General features: G+C 44.5%; 1 protein-coding gene and 1 pseudogene across 3 annotated transcripts in view; both read left to right on the top strand.

Annotated features, from left to right (window-relative positions):
* The first annotated feature begins 1,707 nt into the window (after nucleotides 1–1,707).
* Nucleotides 1,708–19,001, top strand: part of TRMT9B (tRNA methyltransferase 9B (putative)) — a 62,021-nt gene continuing 44,727 nt past the window's right edge. Inside the window, exon 1 of one of the 3 annotated variants that reach the window (XM_087856464.1) lies at nucleotides 1,708–1,847. The gene's annotated coding sequence lies outside the window, so the exon portion shown is untranslated. Of the gene's footprint in view, nucleotides 1,848–1,955; nucleotides 2,726–19,001 lie in introns of those variants that run through there. The other 2 variants (XM_045810857.2, XM_087856463.1) reach the window with 2 other exon arrangements.
* Nucleotides 1,879–14,116, top strand: LOC148107639 (regulatory solute carrier protein family 1 member 1-like; annotated as a pseudogene).

Here is a 19,001-nt window from a genome sequence, read left to right as displayed (position 1 = left end):
TTGGTGGCCATGGAAATGTCTCTTATGATGGCCTCAAATAGAATAATTTCTTTATTTTTCTCTCTGCCTCCCAATAAGAAAATTGCAACTCAAGTCCACAGACCTCTAGGGATTCCACAGATCTGCTTTAGCCAGTTTGTGAAATCCCAGAAAATGTATGCAAATCTTTTTACATTTGTTTTTTTATATAGGAACGTTCCGAAGCTTCTCTCAGATTTTAATATGAGCCTATTACTTAGAAAATGTTAAGAACTTTTACCTCTGCCATATCTCAAAAACATAGCAAACAGTCTTTCTTACTTCCATTCCTTAGCCGATTCTTCATATCAAAATCCTGCACCTGTCACCACCTCCAGGATGCCTTCCCTGACCATGTCACCTGTAACTGATTTCCCTCATGCTCTCCCGCAGAACTGAAAATGGGCCACTTTTGTATTCATTACATTCTGTTGAGACCCCATTCACCTGACAAATATTTATTAGGCATCTACTATGTGCAAGTCACTATACTAATTGAGGTGTGCTTTGTTCCCTGCCGCACTGCTAGAAGATGGCAAGGGACATCACAGTATCCAGTGTATATCTTGCACCCAAGGACATACTGCATTTGTAGCCCCATTGAATAGAAACAAAAATGTGCAGTGACACATTAGCAGGCTGGCATCCAGCTCAAGAAGAACATGTAAAATCAGGCTCATGATTTTTGTTTGTTTGTTTGTTTCCCCTTTTAAATGCAAAAGGCAGAGTTCCACAGAAAAAGGAAATGTCGATTTGATTGATTACCCTGGGCGTGGTGAAGAAGATGCCCAAGCAAAGCTTCCCTTCCCTACCCCAATATACTGTTGCACTGGCAAATTATTTCCGAATCACACACTATGTATGCTGATCTCCACCGCCCTTTTAGTAGCATCTTAAATACACCAGTGTCTATGCAAGCCCTATAGTAGGGTCCCCACAAAAAACCACGCCTGGAAAACAGCTCAACATGAAGTTCTCTCCCTCCTACTTGGAATCGGGAGCATCAGCTTCATACACAAAAGGGCAAAAGAGCAATTACTAAATATATTAATTTTTCAATATTGGGCACGTGCATTTTTTTTTTAAGTACACAGGGCTCTGATGATTACTGAGTTGTTTACAATAGGGGTTGACGATTATCACGCTAAGGACCTGGCAGAACGTAGTTAAACCCTATTGTTACAGAAGCAAGAGGGTGTGCATGGGGGCTGGGGGGCGATGTGTCCCCATTTTAGCACAAACTTCTAAGCTAAATTCCATCCCTCCTTCTGATAGATGCTATTTTGATGGGGGCTGGTTTTGCAAAACTCTTTTAACAGTTAAGCAGCACCCTGTTTCGGTGAAAAGATCTGGGGACTCCAGCATTGGCATCTTGGACTTAATCCGTCTGATTTTCGATTATCTCATAAACCCAATGGGATCATCTCCGTGGAAGTAGGTGTTTGCAAGAATCAAAGCAGAAAAGACGCGCTCAAGCGTCACGTTGTTGTCAGCCCAGGTACTGCGTTGCTGTGCTCCGGGCCGGCCAGGTGCACTCGCCTCGGCGGCGTCCTCTGCCACACAGGACGGGCCACGCCGGGAAAGACAGAGAAGAGCCTGGGAAGAAGGCAGGAAGGTCACCCCCATCCCCAGGCCGGGCGGGAGCCGCAGAGCCTCACTTCCCGAGCACGTTCGGGCGGGGCGTTCCCAGGCCACCGGGCAGGGAGGCGACACTCCCCCGGCTCAGCTCCGCGCCCCCCGCCCCTCCGAGGCCGTCAGCGGTCCCGGCCTGGGGGCGCCGCGGGCCTTGGTCCCTGGACCGCCGGAGCGCAAGCGCCGCCTCCGGAGAGGTGAGGGCGGGTCGGGGAGGCGGGGAGGGCGATGGGGGCGGGGAATCGCGCGCCCGAAGCCGCGGGCGGTCACCCAGCTGCTGTCGTCGCGCCCGCCCGGAGGCCCCCGAGCCCTGGCAACAGCGCTTCCCGCGCGGGCCGCGAGCGGGGGAGGGCGGGCAAAGCCTGGCCCCGGGCCGCGGCGGGAGGACCGGGCGGAGGGGCCAGCCCCGAGCTCCGCTCACCGAGCCGCGGCCCGGGAGGCCTCCGGGGCCCTCGCTGTAACTTATCTTTGGAAGCCCCGGCACGGCGGGCGCGCGCTCCCACTCGGGCACGCGCGTCCCGGCGCCCCGCTCCCCGGCGCGCGCTCCGTCTGTTTTGCCCGATTGCTTTCGCTCTCACACTCTAAAATAGGTCAAGGGGTGGAAGTTACACCTGGTACGGCCCCCGGCTCTTATGCAAAAGCAGCTCTTCCTCCCGGGCTCCGGGAGAGCGTTGGCAACTATTCGGTTCCGTAGAGTCTCCCGCCCCCATACCGTGCAGACAGCCCCGGCGACCGTGGTGCTGACAATGGTCTGCAGAGGGGAGCGGCGGGCCTCATTCCCACCCTAGTTTTGCCGGCCCTGCGCCCGCCCTCCCCCAGCACCCAGGGAGGAGGGGGCGCGACAGGTCGCTTCGCGCGCTCGGGTCCCCGCGCCCGGGGTCTGACCGCCTAGGTGAGTTCGTGCTCTTCTCTGTCTTTCCAGTCGCCGAGAGTGACCTGTTTACCTTGAAAACTTAGACGTGATCAAAACAGGCGAGCCTGCCATGCCTTAGGGGATTGCGGGATGTGTTTCAGATGTTAACACCGGATAAATCAGAACTTAATAGCTGCAGGGGACATGTTTAGTGTCTTAAAGGTGAAAATGAATTTGTATTTTCATAGAATACACGTGTATCTCTCCCTTTAGAAGCTACCACTTGGGAATTGATTTTTAACTAGCAGGAGGCAGTGAACTAAGTTAAAACCAGAAAGTTTGTCAATATTTTTTAGGTGATCTGAAAGAACTTATTGAAATAGTCAAAAGCTGACGACAAAAAATACAGTTTAAGAAGTAATCTCAAAACGAGATGGTAGGATTTGCATGATATTTGCCATAGGTGTATCTCATGGTATTACCTGGGTTCTTTGTGGTAATATCGTTAAGCATACAAACGCTTTATGCAGAAAGAGGCAAAGGCTGTAAACATCTACGGGCAAAGCTTTCTATCAGTTGGTATGCGTGAATCTTAAAAGTATATTGAACATTTCGTGTGGGCAAAGAGCTAGAAAATATCTGTATCGTTTTGAGGTTTAGGTTATTAACAATTTTACGTGCAACGATTGACATTTAACTCTTCCTTTCAGCGGTTACATGTAATATCAGTCATGGGACTGATTAGCATATGGAATCCTTGACACTACTGGCTAATGAATGGTTAATTTGGTCTGAAGTTTAGAGAAGGGATAGGACTAGGTTTTTCTGTCCTTGATGCCTGAATGAAAATGCAGTGTAAAGGACTCTCCAGTGCTGGTGAAGGATCTTTAGGGGAGCTCAGAAGGGAGGATCATTTGAGAGGAATGAAAGTGACTCCCTGATGGCCACTGATTGCACGTAACTTCTAAAGGAGACCCTTGACAAGTTGGAAAGCATCTCCTCACTAAGGAAGCCGGTTGCTCCAGGGGCTACTGCTTTATTAATGCATTTGGTCAGATTTGAGAAGGGAGCTCTCTATAGGATCTTCTTTTAATTCGAAAGAAAGCCTATCTCTAGAAAGGTTCAATTGCTGTAATGATGTTCTTTGGAAATAATTTGTCCTTTTGTGTGTGTGTTAATATATCCAAATCACCAAGATAGTTCAAGGTTGTAATAAAGTTTTACTTAGCGGCAGGATATGAAATTGACAATACTATGCATGGTTAATTCTGTTTGCAAATGGGAGAGGCAGAGGTGCTTTCCCAATCAAGCTTCAGTCTCTGTTTATGTGGGTTTTCTAAAGCCAAATCTTACTGGGGGTTAAGAGGACACCAAAGAAGGTATTAATGCTTATAGTATTTTTGGCAGGTGGCTATGGGAATACTTATAGGCATGTCACTGTAACTAATTCTTATGCACCTTTAGAGAACTAATATCCAAAATTTGAAAAACATTATGATGAAAGCTCTATCCCTGCTTTGAAGAAGGCACAAAGGACCAGACCAGCTTGGCGATATACAGGACCTTAATGTTGAGAGAAACATGCAACTAAGTCTTTGTGTTTACTGCACAGTGATGTTCTGATGTGTATTTTAAATAGAAATTGAGTCAAGCTCTCATTGTGATTTAGCTCTTGGTATGATGCATTGTTGAAGCTGTCAGCCCTGGTCTGGGCAATCTTACCTTTCTACTTACAGGTAAATAAGAAAGCACTCTGAGAAAACTGGCATGAAAGTATTAATATGCTGCAGGAATTTATTTAAGAACAGATTGGGGGTGCCTGGGTGGCTCAGTCAGTTAAGCTGCCGACTCTTAAGTTTCTGTTCAGGTCATGATCTCACGGTTATGAGATCGAGCCCTGGGTAGGGCTCCACACTCAGCAAGGAGTCTGCTTTAAGATTCTCTCCCTCTGTCCCTCCCCTTACTCACAGTCTCTCTAAATCAATCAATCAATCAATCTTAAAAAGAAAAAAAAGGAACAGACTGAAGAAATAAAAATGGAGCCTATTTCTGGTCTTGTTTGGTCCCTGGAAGGTCTGCAAGTTATACATGGCCTACTGTATGTCCTTCAGCTTTTGTGATTTTCTTCTCTTGATGTCATAAGAGAGTACATAGTCTCAAGCCCCTAGCTGAGAGGTATCCAGGAGTTGACATCATTCACTTTGGGTACTTACTCCCCATCCAGGCAAACTTCTAACCACTAAAGAGAAGGAATTTAGAGTCTGCACTGGGTCACCTGGAGTGAATCCCATCTCTGAGCCATTTCCTCACCAGTGAAGTGGCCATCATGAGACTTCCCTATGTGGCTGTGAGAAGCACATGGAATAATCTGTCTCTAACACCCGGTATGGTGTCAGCCCATTGTGAGCAGTCGTACAAGGAGAAATGTGTTGAGTTAAATGTCATCTCCTGGGGGCTATGGAGGGGTTGCTGTGTAGTTGACGGTGGCACTGAATGTTCGGGTAAATGGGTCATTCTCCTGTCCTCGTACACTTAGTATGCTCTCAGAGTATACACTAGAGTATACACTAGACTCCTAGGAGTTAGTGTCCCTTGGGAGCTAGAGGCTCACCCCGTCAAACTTGCATATCCTCCACCCGAGGTAGGCCTTTGGCTTATCGAGGGTTAAAGAAGTTACCTGTGGTGGGTTTTTTTTTGGAAATGATGATGAGATGGTAAGGGGAGGGAGAGATGACTGAGTGAAATTCTGAAATAGAATTTAAACATGTAATTGGCTTGTTTCTGTTAATGCCATTAGAAGTATGGCCCTCATAAAATGATAACAATTCCTAGTTTCCCCAGGGGCAGTTATGTATTTTGCAATGGGGTATCTGGACTTTGGGGATGAGGCAGCAATAACATTCCCTCAGCTTCTCAATCATTCAGCATTGCCTAGGCACCTAAGGCACCACGCTAAGCCTTCAGGAAGCAATAGCAAGAAACACAGACCTAGCGCCCGTGGAACACATGCCTGCTGGTCATACAGAGGCGAACCTGTAATTATCCTTGTGCTCAGTGCGAGGCAGGAAAAACATCAAGGGCAGAAACAGGGAATGTGACTGAAGATGGGAGGGATGTCAGGAATGCTTGCTTGCAGTAGTGGTGTTGGGATTGTGAAGGAAGGTCCTTTCTCAGGGGAAGAAAGAGCCTTTAATATGTGAGGAACAGCCCCTGCAGAGACTCTGCACAGGCAGGTGCTGTAGGGGCAGGCCGGGGAGAGGGCGGGTATCTTTGAAGAAGGGGCAATGTTGTGAATGAGGCTGGAACCTTAGGCCTCTGCTGTGAGACACATTTTCTTTTCTAGCAAGGTTTACAGTCTCGGTAGAACTCTTAATTGTTCTGTGTAAACATCTTACCTTAGGCTTTCAGACTACTCTACTGAATTATAAAAAGGAGACTTACAATCATTTTTTTAAGCTGATCAGAACCAAACCTAATTGACTAGTTTGTCAGCTCTTTGCATTACTAAGCATCTGACTTTAAAACCATTGGGATTCATTTCTTTTTTAAAAATCTAATAGATTTCTGTTTAACATACCTATTTTACATATTTCCAGCCATCCTATTTACGTATATACGAATTTATTTGTCCTATATGTGTATACGGGAGACCTGGAAATATACAAAATATGTGTATCGATCCAGTTTGAATCTGTATATCTGTTCAAGAGCTGTCACGACTGATTGGCTCGCATTTCGCCCATGGGACGCCCTCCTAGTGTGCATGTGAGAAGCCTGCGCCCGGCTCTGAGAAGCTGCGACGTGGGCCTGCCGGGCGGTAGCAGTGTGCATCTTGGCGATTGCTCTGCAACACTATCCGGGCAAGCTCAGCGAAGAATTTGGCATCGGATTCTCTTCACCATATGCATGGCTTTATTCACTGTTATTCCCTGTTCCCTTTTTTCCTTCTTTTTCCTTCTTCTCTCCCTCCTTTGTCATTTTTTCCTTCCTATTTCTTTTTCTCTCTCTCTAGGAGCCCCCATCATTATTTCTTAGCCTTTATAATTACGCTCTGGCTTTAACCTCAGGCCCTACAGTGTTGGCTTCATCTGGGTAGTTCTGGATGGTATGGCCCTTGACCTTCTTCCTGTTCTTCATGGATAACCGTAGGTGTCAGATGGACACAAACTTTTTCCTTCTTGCACTTCTCCCCAGGCAGCAGACCTGCTGCCTTGTGCCCTGAATGCCCTCATCTCTCCCTTCTTCCCTGGATCAGGGAGGCCGCGGATAACAGAAACTATCGTAGCTCCTGGAAGCAGAAAGGGGTTTCATATGGGAAGTAGGCACTCACAATAATGTTGGAAGAAAAGGCTGTCACTGAAAGGAGAGAAGAGGATCCAGGCTGAGCTCTAGGTGACACCCAGGCAGCACAGCTGAACTGGGCCCCTTGGGCTGCTGCCATCATTGCCACGGTGTGGAGGCTGGGAATCAGGGCCACCACAGGAGCTGCTGACAATCAAGAGCGCAGTGATCAGAGAAGCTGCTCCAAAGTGCCATCCAGCCAGGGAGCCAGTGACTGAACATAGCTGCCAACAACGAAAACAAACTAGCAGACATCTCTTTTTTATATACCCTCTCCCTCCCTTCTCACCCAGGTCATCTCAATGAGAGCTTGATCTGTGCCCAGAACCCTAGCTGCAAGGAACTCTGGGAAATGTAGTTTACACCTTTCCAGCCTCCGGGATGGAGGAATGCACCCTTGAAGTAGATGGGAAAGAATGCGGAGTGACACCCCCATCACGTCCTACATATATCTAAAACATATTTCATCAGAGCCTTAGCTAGCATATTTCATTTAAAGCAGGTAGATGATATATTGTAAGAATCCAAAAAGGATCCAGTTGCTAACCAATTTCCATTTCAAACAGATGGATATTATAGTCATTGCAGTCGAAATTGCTGGAAAAAGCATCAAGCAAATAAATAACTAAAAATTACCAAGCACCTACCTCTGCATGTGGTTGTGTTTGAATGTGAAATAATTTACCTTTGTTTCGATTTAGTAATCCAAGTCAAATACCAGGAGAATTGATTTCTGAAAAAGTCCTCCCCACCAAAGTCCCAGATAGCCGACGTTTAATGCATAGCAATACAAAGGAAGAAGGCAGTGTCTGATAAAAGAGATAGCTCCTGGCAGGCTGGCTCTTTCAGTAGATGTTATCTATGTATCTGTGTTTCTACTGAAATCTTTCTTTAATCTATAACGTGAATGGTGCTTTTTTTCTTTTTTTAAGGATTACAAAGATAGAAATGACCTGTTAATTAGAGATTAAAATAGGAGTATGGACTCTAATCACTTACTTCATACCCTGGTGCTTGTCAGATTCTGTTTTTGCAAGCTGCTAAGTAAATATGATTGCATCTCTACTATCGTTACGTAATAAATTATCATTTATCGGCAGTCAGAAATTCCATTAGTGCCTCTAGGAATGCATCTTGATTATTGAATGAAGTCATTTTATATTTGCCTCTGATATTTAGAGCTAGAAAATGAGAGCAGAGTAGCTGGAACAAATGGAGTAACTTAGTGAATTTGTCAGTCTATGACATATATCTATTTTTAATTGAGTTTTCTGTCTCAAAAGGCGACACTCCGTTCAGATATCTTCTGTGGTAGGTGATGAAAGCCTTTAAATGCAGATTTACAAATGCCGCCTGGGGTAAACCACCCTATCATAGGAACGTGTTCTTTCAAGTCCAGTGGTGACACCAAAACTCAGCCACTTCACCCCAAGCTACCAGAATTGAACATCGTGCTTTGGCAGCTTCAAGACAAATCCACTGTCTTCCATCCTGAGCCCCCTCCTAAGCCCCACTTACTGTGTATTCTCAGGAGGGGACTGTTGGAATCTAATATTACACTATTACTTGATTAATTGTAAGGGAAAATAAATAGTATTAATCCATGTTACAGTAACACATGATGATCTCTGATTCCCCCTTCCCACAGTTTTTCTCTTTCATTCATATTTTAGTAACCGTTCACGAGAAAAACCTGGATTTCCTTCCCACTGGGTTATAAGGGGGATGAGTTCTTATCTTTGGCTATATGGAGCTTATTTGCAGATTAAGTTGTAGGACACACTCCTTTTATGGATTGAAAATCAAAATCTCTCAATTTTCCAAGTGTGCTATAAGGTAGAAGAACATCCAAATCTGAGCTCACTCCTGGGGAGATCGTTGACGGGCTAAACTGAAGCAGGAGGTGGGTAGAGAAAGCATGGCTTTTTGGCTTATTTTTTAACGCAAAATTTGAGGACAATCAAGCAAGACTAGTATTTGAACATCACTGAATGATTGTTTTAGTCACCTACTCAAGATGTGGATGGTAAGAACCTCTTCTGTACCAGGACTGGTGCTGGGTGCTAAACGGCTCTGCCTCTGAGAGACTGATACTCTGGGGGAGACAGTAATAAAGGCTTATGGTGGGTAAGTCAGATACATTTCTGACTTCAAGGAATATCTACTGATATTTTTAACAACAGCAAAACAACAAAAAGGCAGCCAAGACTGGTAAAAAAAAAATGTCAACTGTCTTGGACTGGGCTTTTTATCTGCTCCCTTTAACCTACAGAAACTGAAGTGAGCTTGTCACAAGTCAGAGGGTTTTAGCATTTAAAGAAATAATGAGTTTGTAAGAAAAGAGGACTGCTTTTGGATCTTTAGTTAACATTCAGAAACTAGTCTGTTATCTTAATTTTTTTTTTAAGATTTTATTTATTTATTCGACAGAGATAGAGACAGCCAGCGAGAGAGGGAACACAAGCAGGGGGAGTGGGAGAGGAAGAAGCAGGCTCATAGAGGAGGAGCCTGATGTGGGGCTCGATCCCATAACGCCAGGATCATGCCCTGAGCCAAAGGCAGACGCTTAACCGCTGTGCCACCCAGGCGCCCCTGTTATCTTAATTTTTTAAAAAGATTTTATTAATTTAAGAGAGAGAATGCACGAGAAAGCATGAGCAGGGGAGAGGGAGAAGCAGACTCCCCATTGAGCAGGGAGTCTGGATGTGGATGCAGGGCTCCATCCCAGGACCCTGGGATCATGACCTGAGCTGAAGGCATCCGCTTAACCAGTTGAGCCACCTACGCTCTCCAGAAGGTAGTCTGTTATCTTTAAAAAATGTTAAGGTGGCAGCAAGGAAAGGGGGACCTCAGTCCTATCCAGTACTTCCATCCTATGACCACAAGAAATGGAATTCAATCCCCAAAATGGGCTTGGAAGTAGATTTTCTCCCAGGGCCTCTGGATGACAGCTCAGCCTGGCCACTATCTTGATTTTAGCTTTGTCATATCCTAAGCAGGAAACTCAGCCATGTTGTTCCACACTTTGGACCTACAGAACTGTGAGCTAATAAATGGGTATCATTTTAAGTTTAAAACAAAAAACAAAAAACTAGAACCCATAACATTCTATAGGACATCGAATTTATAATTAGAGTAACTTGAGAAAATGGAGGCACATTCTGAATGTTAAGACATCTGCAAATAGAAAATGTCAATGCAATGATTTATGCAATTATGAAACAGATCGAGGGTGACCAGAATGATGTGTTGTTCAATCTGGGATACTTTTAAAAGTGAAAGGGGCACTATTAATGATTGCCCCAGGAAAAGAGGCAGAAATGGGGACTGAGGCCAGCAAACCAGGATTTATGGTCACCCAAGATTAAGGTGCTGATTGTGTAATATTATTGCATTAGCTGCAATATTGATTTCTTGAGAACTACAGTAAGTATATACATAAAACTTAGATTTAAACCATTTGAAGTATACAGTTCAGTAGCATTAAATATATTCATACTGTTGTGCAGCCATCATCATTCAACTCCAGAATTTTTATCATCTTGCCTTGCTGAAACTGTACCTATTAAACAGTAAGTCCCCGTTCAGCTCTCCCCTTCGCTCCTGGCAACCACCCTTCTACTTCCTGTCTCTGAGTTTGACTACTCTAGGTACGTTACATTAGTGGAGTAATAAACTATCTGTCCTTTTGTGACTGGCTTATTTCACTTAGCATTAATGTCCTCAGGTTTTATCCATGCTGTAGCTTGTATCAGTTTCCTTTCTTTTTAATGATGACTCTTTTTCCACCGTGTGTATTTCCACATTTTGTTCATCTACTCATTCGTAGATGGACCTTGAGTTGCCTGCACCTTTGGCTATTGTGAATAACACCGCCTTGAACGTGGGTGTGCAAACATCTCTGTGAGCCCTTTCTTGCCATCCTTTTGGGCATATACCCACAATATTGGTTTTTAGATGAAGAAATTAAAGATAGAGGGAAAAGAACATTCTTTTCCTTTCCAGGATTTTTCTGGTCATACTTCTTCAGTACAGTACTCTGTCAGACTGAAGTCTGGCTATGCCTCTACGGAATTCATCAGAAAAATCAGTCGTTGCAGATAATTTAAAGCGACAGCCTGCTGAAAAAAATACCTGGGGTTCAAATTCCATCTGCACATAAGAAAAGAAGCTAGTTTTTCGTCTCCGCTACCACGATGCATTGATCACGGATGTTTCTAAGTGAAAACGGCTGGCATTTAGAACATCAGAATCTGAGTCAAGCGAATGACCTTCAGCAGCATAAAGAACCAGGAAATCAACAGCAGGGACTGAACAACAGGAGGCTCCAGGTGACCTAGAACATCTTTGTAACACAGGCGACCATGAACTTCCTGGAAACAGGCAACAGAACCAACTGCCATCTGTTGATTTGGAAGCTGAGATGAAAGACAGGCTACAGGGGAATGTGGACCTTCCAAATACTGAGAAAAATGTCTTTCTTTTGGCTGTAGAAGTAGATATGAGAAAGTCCATGTCAAGAGCATTGGTACATCTGATCTCAACTTAGATAATCCCTTCATGGAAATGGGAGCATCAAAGTATAACTCTTCATCTGAAATTTTAAGCACTTTCATTTCCACCAGGGATTTATAGACCTGGAAAGGAATGTTGACAGGTCTGGAACAAACAAGGAATTGCCACATTTCCCTCCCTAAGTCTCTGTGGCAGATGTCAGCCCTCTCTGGAGTCAATAAAGAAACTAATTCATCTGTAACTGCAGCCTTGAGGGAACTTGATAAACTTTTGGTCATCAGTAAGAGCCAAGCTTCAGCAAATACACCTGCAGAGGTTAATCTGCCAATCAGAAATGGTAGCCGACAGCCCAACAGGTACTAAGGAGCTTTGAGAAAAACAGACCCGAAGTGCGTATCTTACAGCTTTCCAGAATGAACAGTGCCCACAATTCTGTTTTCACCAGGCTGCACCTGTATCCGTGGGGACTGAAATACTAACAGGCAAGTCCACATGAAAACCTGCACATGGATATTTATAATGTAAACGCCCCCCAAATTGCAAATAACCGACATGTCTTTCAGTAGGTGAACAGATAACCTGTGGTATATCCATACAATAAAATCATCTTCAATGATGAAAATATCTATTAAGCCATGAAAAGACATGAAGGAATCTTAAATATTGCTCAGTAAAAGAAACCAGTCTGAAAAGGCTAAATACTGTATATTTCCAAATATAGGACATTCTGGAAAGTGTAGTATGAGTCTGGATTGAGACAGTAAAAAGGCCAGAGACTGCCAGGTATTTGGGGGGGGGTAGAAGATCAATAATGGGGGGACAGAGGACTTTCAGGGCAATGAAACTATTCTGAATGATACTGTAATTATGGACACGAGACATCTTATATTTGACAAAACCCACAGAACAGTACAAGAGTGAACCCTAATATAAACTACTGACATTTGTTAACAATAACAGTTTTAACCAATGCAAGATGTTGGTTAAAAATTGAATAAACCATGTCTTAAAAAAATGAATACACTACTTCACCTGGTGCTAGGGTAGAAGATGTAGAAAATGTCACCTGCAGGGGTCCGGGTGGTCATATGTCAAGTGCAGGGAACGGGGCTCCAAGTCAATGAAGCGAATATTGAGAGCGGTGCCTGTCTCTATTCCCAGCTGGAGCATCTAACCAGCTACTCTGTACCTTGGGTCCAGACTGTTCACCCAAGCTCTTAGCAGGTGCGGAGGACGCACGCAGTCAGACTTCTGAGCAAACTACTTCCTTTCCTTATCAGTTCAAGACTTGGATCTGGGTGCACAGAATCCACCCACACACCGGAAATCAGAGAAGATGCGGGTCCTGAAGCGGCCCAGCTGTTCCCAGGTCCCGCCCACTGCCTGCCCTCAAGTTTTCCCACTGCAGACCCTGCTGGGATTCTCCCTGCCGGCTCTCCTCTGCGGGAAGCTCTGGAGCCTTAGAAATGCAGACCTAGCTCTTTCTGGTTTTTCTCGCAAGGAATGCCGTCCCTCCTACAGAGCTCTGGCCAGGTGGGCTAGGCCATACAGCTCAGGAAAGCTATACAGACACACATGCACACCCAGATGTATGCAGGATATGTAGAAACCTGCAAGCAGAATGTTGAGCTGGATATATTTAGGTTTTTTGTGGTTTTTTTTCCCCCACAGTAATTTATGATCTTTTGTCTGATAATCTGTCCTACTCGTGACAATCTGAGCCTTTTGAAACATACTAGCAGTCTGTGCATCCAGAAGCTTTTAATTCCCATTGAGATGATATATTCTGGCATAAAACTGATGGTTTTATGTGCAGCATACCACCTTACAATGGTCGTGAATCTTGAAAACGCAGAAACTACTAGAAATCCCACCACTTGTGCTGGCTCTCTGTGCTGTAGTCTAGGTAGGCCCTATTGACTCAGCTGTCCGCTTGTAAACTTTCAACCACACGGTTTGGTGTTTTGAATGATTCCTGGTGCTCTGGGTATTAGGATTCATCCGTGAAAACAGGACATCAAAGAATGCTTGGCCAATAAAACAATGGAGGAAAAACTATGTTCTGTTTTGACGCAGGAATTTTTATTGTAGGTGAATAGTCACCACGAAAGCATTTCTACAGGCTGTTGAACACTGTGCAACAGCTGCTTTAGAAAGCTGGGACCGAGTACCTCCGGTTTTCCTGGATCCGTTTATTTAAACTGGACCACAGAGTGGTTTGCTGGGCCTCTGGGCTTGTAGAATCGTACATGTGGATTCTAGTCCGTAGTCCTCAAGAAGCTTATATCGTTTTCTTTAGTAGTTGGCTCTCAGGTGTTTATGAGTGGCACCAATGGCATTAGTTGGCACCTACTATGACATAGAACTTAAACCTCTTCCCACACAGCTGACGTCGGCCCCACCTGGGCATGCCGCTCTTCCCTCGGCCCTTGGGCCCCGCGCCCACCGCCTCTCTGCCTTGCTCAGCATCGGGGGTCCTGCACTTGGGCTGCGCGTTAGCTGGGCGAGGCTTCCTGCTTGCTGGTTGGCCAACGGCTTCAGGAAGGGTACATTCTGGGCCGTGTCCGTCCCAGAGCTGCCAGCAGAGTGGCCAGCCCGTGCAGTTTAACTGCAGTTTTCCTCAAAACCCTGATGTTGCTGTAAGAGCTAGTGTTCGAAGCCCACGGCAGGAAAACCGGAGGGACTGCCGAGACAGAGTGGTGTTCGAGAGCACACGGGCTGCAGCAGGTTGAGAGAGGAACCTCTTAGAAAGGAGGAAAAGGGGGATCTAAAGCTAGCGGGCGGATGGGGGGGCTGAGAATGGCTTGTACTGGTGTGTGGTTTTCTGTTCCTGTCTCAGGAGAGGAGAGGGGGTCGTTGGGTGAGAGGCTGCAGATGGAGAGAAAGGATTGGCCAAAGGCCAGGAAAGATGAGGTCAACAGAGATGCTAGCCTTTGACAGGCATCTGACAGTCCTGGGGAGGAAAAGGGATGTACGAGACCTGGAGTGGCGAGGAGGGAGACTGAAGGAATTTGCATTTTCTTAGCAAAGTAGGAGCAGAGTTAGCCTGATAAAGCGCTGTTTGGTCAACATCTCAGGCTTTCTGGGGAAATCGAATTAGGTTCCCAATGCAAACAATACAACTTTAAGCTTTGGTTTTATATCTCTTTGCCCATTTTTGGCTCTGGTTTTCTCACACATGAGTGCTGCTGCATCTCATTTTCTAACAGTTTAGGAGGCCATAAAACAGAGATCGGCTGACTGAAGCAGACTATTGGCCTTTCTGAGGAAAAAGCTGTTAAAAAACTTCAGTCGTTACTGTCATCTTCATAATTTATGTTCTTTAAAAACTATTTTTCTAAAATACCGTATTTCAACTTTTTTTCTTAACATTTCACGTTTTAACATCACGGGAATTGGGGTACATCTTACAGTTTTATGGCATAGCATCAACTTTCTTGGCACAATAATTGTGCATGTTACAAAATAGACCATGTCTTAGGATGGGCAACCAGAACAGAAGAGCACAGACCGGCTTAGACAGTTGATATTTATTTTCTCTCAGTTCTGGAGGCTGGAAGTTCCAGATGAAGGTGACAGCCAATCGGGTTTCTGGGAAGAGCTCTCTTCCTGGCTTGCAGATGGCCACCTTCTTGCGGGGCCCTCACATGACCTTTCCTCTGTGTGCAGGCGGAGAGAGAGTTCCCCCGTGTCCTTGCTTGGATTTGTTTTTTTAAGTAGGCTCCACACCCAATGCGGGGCTTGAATTCATGACCTCAAGGTTAAGAGGTGCATGCTTTACTGAGCAGGCCAGGTGCCCCTCTGGTGTCTTTTCTTCTAAGGACATTATTAAGGACCCCACCCTTATGACTTCTTTTAACCTTATAAGCCCCAGGTTCAAATACAGCCATATTGGGAGTTAGAACTTCAACATATGGATTTGGGGGGAGACACACACATTCAGGCCATGAAGATGGCGTCCTAGATACCATTAAGTTCTGGAAGGTCATCACCAACAAATACCTTCATCAGCCATAGGAGCTTCAGGTTGAATCTTTGGTCTTATTTATTTTTGATTTTTAATTTAGAATCAGAACTCTTGTATTTGTTTTTTTAAAGGAGATTATGATGAAGCCCTGTGAAGTTTAAAGAATGGTATTTATAACTTGAAATTAGAAATAATAGGCTGTGTATCCTTATAGGCTTATCTCTGAAGAGATAACACAGTTATGAAATGGGGTATGAAAACTGAAAAAAATTCCACTTTCCAAAACAGTCTGGTTTATTCTGGGCACAGACTTAATAACTCCCGCTGCTAGAAGAAGTACAATTTACTGCCACAGCAAAGCTTAAAATGTCAAACATATTCTTACAAAATACAATGCAAGCTCCCTGCAAATTAGACCATTCTTTTAGCTGGCGTATTTCCTACATCCATGCAGCTTTCGTAATTGTGGCACTTAGAATGGAAAGCCTGTGTGTGGGATGCAAGCATTTGAACCCCACCACTGCACCAGTTGTCGTAGGTAGTAAGCAGGTATGGGTTGCTGCGGACCATGGAAGGAACTGCAAGAGCCAAGCTTTTAGGAGCTCAGTATAAAGGAAACAGAATTGGCACCGAAGTGAACACAGCAAGGAGATGGTGTCAGGGAGCTCGGGTTACAAAGCACAAGGCTGCCAATCAGAAGGCCAGGACCCAGGGATTTGGCAGGAGGTCCCAGGGGCTGCCAGCCTTTTCCAGCATCCAGCTCAGGGATGGACTCAGAACCCAGAAGGCATGAGAGCGGGCAGTACAGATGTCACCAAATTGGTTGATCCAAAACTGACCCCTCTGATGACCCAAAAGTCTTTTCTTCCTATTTTAGGTAGGATTTCAAGAGATGTCATTGCCTGATTTCTGTTAGGCTGAGTAAAAGAGTGAAAAGTGCCACCAGCAGGGGAGGACAGAAAAGGTGAAGAAGTACTCAAAACCTCATGGCACTTGGTGTAGACACAGACACTCTATTAAGCCCTGGAGAGCATCACTCTTGTCTAATACTTTGTCAGACTTGGCTCCTATGTTACTAGTTTTAAAATAGGTCATTTACAGGCTATTTAGAAAGACATCAAAAGTATGTGTATTATGTTTGAAAGATTTCCATAAGTCATTAAAATAAATACCTTGATCAACCTCAGCTATTTTTAATTTTAAATTATGTGGCATAGGTCTTTTATTAAAATTCATCTAAATTGGAGCCCAGCACATATTGATTTGGCATAGGACTTCTCAGACTCATACAGGAGACGGATGGCACATGCTAATCCCATCCACCGCCGTCCCAGAGTAGGAACAAAATGGGGCAGAAGCTCAGAGTGACCCTGGCTTCTGGGACATTCGATCAGGGAAGTCAGGCCCTCGGAGATTAACTGAGCCTGTTTGTTCAGAAGTTGGGCACAGTGGGGAGGTGCACGGTGGAGGGCTCAAAGCTTCATTTCCCCAAATCACAGGAGCAAGAAATAGAGGTCACAATATGTTCATGACCTTGTTTCCATTTTACGGTGTCCCTTTCGATTTTGTTATGAGAATATAATCCTATGATATGAAGGCATTTTAGGATCACGTAACATTCCTCGTCAGTACGAACACCAATGGTTGATACTCCAGATGTATGGGGGGTATAAGTCATAAAATTCTAGGTAGTGTGAACATGAACTTTTTTACAGTACCTGAAAAATTGGATTGAGAAGCAGGAATGTTCTGTGGGTTCCATGTTCAAACACTGGTTCCCTCTAGGATTCTGTGTAAACCCTTTCCTGCATTTGTTTTCTCTCTGAAATGATCATCTAAAGATACATGCAGTGCCCTGAAGTCTTTGATCAGTTAAATTAAATACTAGTATCTTGGGCCCAAGCATATGTAAAAAACCACCCAAAGTCTCAGAACAAATGTAATCCGTAATGGGATGGGGCAGAGGCAGAGCTCGGTCTTGACCTCAGGACGTTGGGGCTTCAAAGTCACGTTCTGGACTCCTGCTCTCCCCTACCACTTGCACGCGGACTGAAGCTCATCAGACCACAGTGAGGTCACAGGGACAATGGTAATGATGACGTGCTCACCCCAGAGGCTTTTCCTGTGGTAGAATTGACATTAAAATGACTTTCTCCTATTAGCATTTGACCCATGTAGATTATTTTAAACTTTTCTTCACTAATGCACGATACCCAAGTGTATTCCTTTCTAATGAAAGCTGCCCTTAAACATCGGTAATTTCCAGGGAAGGCAAAGCCTCCCGAGTTTTCCACTTTTCTTGTTAATTAAGTATAGAAGCTGTCACTCTCCTAGGAGAATTACAATCACTAATCCACTTAGAATGCCAGCAGAGCATAACATAGTTTTCAGAACACAGTCTTAATTCCAAAAAGTGATTGTCAATATGAAAGTAGTAACTGGGACGAAGCAATGAACGAGTTTTGAATTTGTTTGAAGCATTGTCACAAGTCGTTGTATAGGCTGAAGGACCTTGTAATACAGCTTCTAAAAAAAGACAGGGATAACGATGAATTTCTACTTTAAATGAGATGCTCCCCAAATCACAAAAGACATACACACACTAAGAGACTATAAAGGTCTGCAGAGATAGGTGACTGTCCTGGGACGCTGCGTGTTTGATGAAGATGAGGGTGGGAAGGGGACCACAATGGGCACTTCCCTGATTTCTGTTCCTTTAATCTAGAAAGCCACAGGCTTGCTCTTTGGAATTTTCCTTTCATAAGCATTAGTTGTTTAGCAATTTCTGATTTATTTGTCATAGAGAGCTACTATAGCTTCTAATTAACTACCAAAATCTCTTCATGTGCTCTACTCCAAGGTGTGAATTTTGATGGAATGCAATCAGATTAAGAGGAATCTCAGACAGTGACATTTCGAGGTGTGAACTGAGGGCCACATGTTGCCTCGATGTTCAGCTGCGCCCTCTGGGAGGGACCAGTCCTCAGGATGGTGAGGACAGGCAGCCCAAAAAGTATGACCCCAGTGCGCACGGGGGACACCAGACGTGCATTTTCCAGTTTAACAATGCCTGTTGATTACTACAAGAGTGGAGGCATGATGGATATACGCCATGCCCTTTATGAACTCCGCTGGCCTCACCTGACCAGTGTCCACATAGCATGCATGCACGCTCCTACCTAATGAAAACCAAAGTCCCTCCCCTCTGGATTATAGCTGGATTTCCATCTAATATAGAAAGAGAGAATTATTTGATATCCTAGGCTCTTTCTTTGATACTAAGACTCCCTTACCTTTAGTTCTTTCCTGGTGATAATTCCAGTACTACTTGGTTTTCTTACCTATATATGCTCTTTGTGTGTATACGTATACATATACATATATATACACGCATGCTATATTTTACTTCTGTGAATAAAATTGTATGAAAACACCAAAAAACAAATTTACTGTTAACTTTTGTAGACATCTGTTATTAGTAAGCAGACTAGTCTGTTCTTTCACGGTCCTTGAACTTTGGGTTCTCAGATCTGTTTTTTATGTAATCCTGTTTGTAATCTGTCCTCACTTTTTACTTCTAAAGTAGCATTTGATTGATTTTTCTATTATACTGTACTCTCACTCACCCACGACTGTCAAGAGAGCATGTCGATGGCAGTCTGCTGAGCTGAGCAC

Source organism: Ursus americanus, chromosome 27 (genome assembly GCF_024610735.1).
Source record: "Ursus americanus isolate L20-20 chromosome 27, mUrsAme1.1.p, whole genome shotgun sequence".
NCBI lineage: Eukaryota > Metazoa > Chordata > Mammalia > Carnivora > Ursidae > Ursus > Ursus americanus.
Note: the sequence above shows the minus strand (reverse complement) of the source record. Positions and strands in the feature narration are given on the sequence as shown.